The sequence below is a fragment of the Hevea brasiliensis genome, chromosome 6 (genome assembly GCF_030052815.1).
Source record: "Hevea brasiliensis isolate MT/VB/25A 57/8 chromosome 6, ASM3005281v1, whole genome shotgun sequence".
Classification (NCBI taxonomy): Eukaryota; Viridiplantae; Streptophyta; class Magnoliopsida; order Malpighiales; family Euphorbiaceae; genus Hevea; species Hevea brasiliensis.
Window position 1 is genome coordinate 79066514 of NC_079498.1, and position 5582 is coordinate 79072095.

Genomic DNA, 5582 nt, shown 5'->3' on the forward strand with positions numbered 1-5582 from the left:
GACACTTGTCATTCTAGTCAAAATCTGACATTCTTGTGTAACAACTTGGTCATTGAAGCAACTATTAAGGAAAATCCCTTCACAAATCTTCTGTAATACCCAGCTAGCCCCAAGAAACTTCTGACCTCAGTTGTATTCCTGGGAGGCTTCCATTCCATCACTGCTTCTATTTTATTGGGATCCACCCTAATCCCATTAGCTGACACTATGTGTCCAAGGAATGCAATTTCATTCATCCATAAGTCACACTTGGACAACTTAGCATACAGCTTCTTTTCTCTCAGGGTTTGCAGAACAATCCTGAAATGCTCATCATGTTCTTCACTGGTCTTGGAATACACCAAAATATCATCAATAAAGACCACTATGAACCGATCTAGGTATGGATGGAAGATACAGTTCATAAGGTCCATGAATGCCGCTGGTGCATTTCTTAGGCCAAAGGGCATCACCAGAAACTCATAATGCCCGTACCGGGTCCTGAATGCAGTGTTTGGCACATCTGCATCCCTCAGCCTCAACTGATGATACCTTGATCTGAGATCAATTTTAGAAAATACTCCTGCTCTCTTCAATTGATCAAACATATCATCAATTCTAGGCAACGGATATTTATTCTTCACAGTCACTTTATTCAACTGCTGATAATCAATGCATAACCTCAAAATCCCATCCTTCTTTTTCACAAATAGCACTGGAGCTCCCCATGGTGACACACTGGGGCGTATGAACCCCTTATCCAACAACTCCTGTAACTAGATTTTCAGTTCCTTCAATTCTGTGGGTGCCATCCTATAAGGAGCAATAGAGATTGGTGCTGTACCCGGCAGTATCTCAATAGCAAATTCAACTTCCCTTTCTGGTGGCGAGCCGGGCAATTCTTTAGGGAACACATCTGGGAAGTCTCTTATTGTGGGTATGTCACATAGATCTGGCTTAGCCTTCCTAGTATCTACCACATGTGCTAGGTAGGTTTTACAGCCTTTTCTCATCAATTTTCTTACAACTATGGCTGAGATGACATTGGATAAGAAATCTGTCCTTTCCCCCACAACTGTAATCTCATTACCCTAAGGAGTTTTCAATGAGATTCTCTTCAACTTACAATCAACCATTGCCTAATGATGTGACAACCAGTTCATTCCCAAAATTACGTCAAACTCATGGAAAGGCAACTCAATCAGGTCTGCCAAGAATTCATACCCTTGAATCCTTAACGGGCAATCCTTGTATACTTTGTTCACCACTACACTATGGCCCAATGGATTAGTGACCAGAATGTCTTGTTCATTCTCCCCTACTAATATCCCCCTTTCTACGCGTAGGTTGATGCAGATGTATGAATGAGTGGATCCTGGATCCACCAATGCATGCACAGATGTATTGTAGAGGGAGAATGTACCCCTGATGACGTCCGGGGCATCTTGCTCCTCCTGAGCTCTTATGGCATAAGCTCTGGCAGGTGCTCTACCCTCAGGCCTCTCTGCTTGTAATGATCGGGCTCCAACCACTAGAGGAATTGTCCGCTTTGGCCATAAGCCGCACGGTTTTGTCCCATAGGTGGAATGGAGAACTTCCCAGGAGGTCACCCATCCTAGGATTTCTCTCAAGCGAGCACGCTTAACCCTGGAGTTCTTCCAACTCTCCAGGCCATTCCACCAAAAGGCGCCTCTAGTGATTAGTTCCCCCATCTTATATATCATTACTTTTGAGCCCAAGACCATCTCCGTGCTTTGCCGATGTGGGATTTGCCTAAGGGACCTTTCTCCCCCCCTTTCGGGACTCAGAGTCCTCGCTGAGGTTTGCCCCACCATCGCCCAAGAGGACACGCGAGCGGCTCTGATACCAATTGTAATGATCGGGCTCCAACCACTAGAGGAATTGTCCGCTTTGGCCATAAGCCGCACGGTTTTGTCCCATAGGTGGAATGGAGAACTTCCCAGGAGGTCACCCATCCTAGGATTTCTCTCAAGTGAGCACGCTTAACCTCGTATTTCCAACTCTCCAGGCCATTCCACCAAAAGGCGCCTCTAGTGATTAGTTCCCCCATCTTATATATCATTACTTTTGAGCCCAAGACCATCTCTGTGCTTTGCCGATGTGGGATTTGCCTAAAGGACCTTTACTCGGGGACATCCGATAAAATTGGAATGATACAGAGAAGATTAGCATGGCCCCTGCGCAAGGATGACACACACAAATCGAGAAAAGGTCCCTTAGGCAAATCCCACATTGGCAAAGCACGGAGACGGTATTGGGCTCAAAAGTAATGATATATAAGATGGGGGAACTAATCACTAGAGGCGCCTTTTGGTGGAATGGCCTGGAGAGTTGGAAGTGTTAGTAGTATGCCCTAGAGCATATCATTTAGTATGTATCTTGTACATATTTTTAATAATAAAAGGCATTTCCACTTTTCCGTTTACATAATATATTTATGTGTAATAGAAAAGGTCCATTGATATTTTGTTAGAAATATTATTCTTAAGTTGTTAAGAATATGAGTGACAATATTTCTAGCACAAAGTATCATAAATAGGTTCACAATCGAGGATACTTCATAATAAGGACATGACTTATCCAGAAAGATTGTATTCATGTTTGTTCCCAAGTTATTTATATGAGATATAAATAAGATGGAATGGTGAGTCTCATGCCATATAACAAACTTGATAGGCACTTATAAATGATAAGTAGGCCGAATCAGTGACACTTATGACAAGCACATGGAGTTTACTCTTGTCAATGTTTTGTCATAAATCATATCAGTGCATATAATCTTTAGACCTGAGATAGCACAGTTATCTTGTATATAGGTAGTTTGAGTTTGATCTCGCTTTCATACTTGTACTATGTATGGGTATATGGGCATGTGTTGGCTCTCGCTAGTTATATATGGAGGTAGGTGTTGATCAAGAAGGAATCTGTTCCTCTAAGTAAATAGAGATAAAATCCTATGTTCATTTAATTGTTCTTGATGTTTCAAGTTCTGGCAGACAGATAGATTTATTGTAAAAGAGTTTACGATGAGAAAAATCTTTTAATCAAGAACTGGAATTAAAAGAGAACATAATATTCATAGCAAATGGAGTTTGACATAAACCATGACTCTAGCTTGAGTTGGGATTTTGTAACAGAGAGATTCTAGTGCATGGTAACATATGATTATAGGTTCATTTAAGGTAAATCTTATTACTAATTGGGTGGCCATGGCATGCTATGCTAGGTGTTAACCATGGTCTATGAGGTTCATAAAATGATGTAGAGAAATCATTTATGGTAAGAAAGAGTTACGATGATATTAAGAGTTGATATCATGTCTCATTGCCAATTAGTGATGAGCCTAGTAAGTCACACACATACACAAGTTATCACCTATTTAAATATGATTTAATTAATTAATTAAAGAGTTTAATTGATTAATTAAATAGATTTGGTTTGCAATTAAATTGCAAAGTCCTAGCATGACTTGAAACCAAATCTAGATTATTGGATGTGTAGTATAAATTAAATTTATATTTAAAGTGTTTAAATATGAATTTAATTGATGAGAAATTAATTAATAGAGATTAATTAATTAATTTATATTTGATATAAATTAATTAGAAGAAGAAAATAATTATTTTGGGTTAAGAACTCAAAATTAAGACACGAGGGCATTTTGGTCATTTCACGATTGTGACACGTCGCACCAAGAGATGGTGACACATGGCATAACACATAAGCTTGCCAAATGTTTTTTTTAATCATGTAAGATGATTAAAATCAAGATTAAATATAGGTTTGACACTTGGCACAATGTGATTGGGTCACTTAAACCTAGAGCTAATCAAAAGGTGACATGTGGCTAGGGTTTAATGTGTTAACCTAGCTATTTAAGTGTGGTTATGAAAAGAAAACATAACCAGCAGCCTCTCCTCTCAATTGTCACGCCACTTTGAGCCTCTCCAGCTATTTCTCTTCATCTCTCATCAATTCAAAGAGATTAGCCATCAATCTCTTGAATTAAGAACACTAGAAATTGTTTCTAGTGTCCTGTTTACATCTCTAATCTCTTAAAAGGCAAAACTTGAATTTCTAATCAATAGAAAAGGCTTTAGAAGCTATTCAAGGGCTGCCATAGGTGTTCTTGGTGTGGACAAGCTAGAGGGACAACATCTGGTGTCCTGAAGACGAATCTCAAAGGCGCAGACACGCTGCAGCACATCAAGAGGTTAGTGTAATCGTTCTTGATTTAATCTAGGGTTCTAAAATTAATCTGATTAATTTTAAAATCTTAAATGGCAAATACAGATCCAAAAACATATTAAAAGAGTTTTAATATGTTGTTTATCATTGAAATCAAATAGATAAAAATAAATCTTGCATGGTGCATGTGACCCTAGGTGAAAATTTTTGAATTCAATGATATAAACTTATGTTTTTCACGCTTCCGTTCCTTCAATTGGTATCAGAGCCACTATATTTGCCATTTAGATTGTTGATTATATAATTTAATTGTGTGTTTGATCATGAGATCAAGAGATTCATTGCTGGTTGGATCATGAGGTGTGGCGTTACACATGGTGAAGCCACCATTGGTGGCGGCAACAATGGTTCCATGGGTGGTTCAAGGTTTGGCTTTTAATTCTGCAATTGTTATATGATCTAAGGCCTATTCTTTGACTAATTAAAGTGTTTAATTAGTTGTTTTAATCACACAATTAAATTATGATTCAAATCAGAATTTTAAAAAATGTTTGAATGTGATTCAAATCTGAATTTTAAAAGTTGTTTGAATGTGATTCAAATCTGAATTTTTAAAGTTGTTTGAATCATATTTAAATCTGATTTTTTAAAATTGATTCAATAAAATTCAGATCTGATTTTTTAAAAAATATTTGAATGTGATTCAAATCTGATTTTTTAAAAAATATTTGAATGTGATTCAAATCTGAATTTTTGAAGTTGTTTGAATGTGATTCAAATCTGAATTTTTAAATTTGTTTGAATGAGATTCAAATCTGAATTTTTAAATTTATTTGAATCATATTCAAATCTGGATTTTTAAGTTGAATATGAGATATTCAATTTAATTTAAGTATGTATGTTTTATTTAATTATTAAATAGTGATATGCATGATGGATGATCATGGACTATAAAAGACCAATATGATTGGATTTATTTCTTTTATGTTTCTTTGGGATTGTAAATTAATTAATTTATTTTAATTTATTTTGGGCATGTATTATTAAGTTTGTAATAATTTTTGGGTTGTAATTTCATTTATTTAAGTTCTTGTAAATTCGCCTTGGTATGCCAAGGATTACCATGTAATATTGGATTGCAAGAAGTTCAAGGAGGTCAAGAGCATTGGTGGGACCAGTGGGAGGGATTCAAGATCAAGTGTTGATTATGTACTCCTTCAGCAACTCTTGTAAAATGAATGAATGAAATGCACCTAGGAATGCCCTGATTCAATTCTTGGTGGCTCAGAATTGAATCCCTTAGAAAGTCCATGATCATACCATATTTACTGCTTATCCATGAATGCATGAGATGTATGGGAATGTATGCAATTATATGATATATGCATGCTAAA

The 5582-nt window shown here is 36.8% G+C and overlaps 1 non-coding gene across 1 annotated transcript; it reads left to right on the top strand.

Annotated features, from left to right (window-relative positions):
- The first annotated feature begins 2117 nt into the window (after positions 1 to 2117).
- LOC131181026 (U6 spliceosomal RNA) lies at positions 2118 to 2219 on the top strand. Its single transcript, XR_009149655.1, has one exon. It is a non-coding gene; the product is annotated as a U6 spliceosomal RNA (small nuclear RNA).
- Positions 2220 to 5582: the final 3363 nt, after the last annotated feature.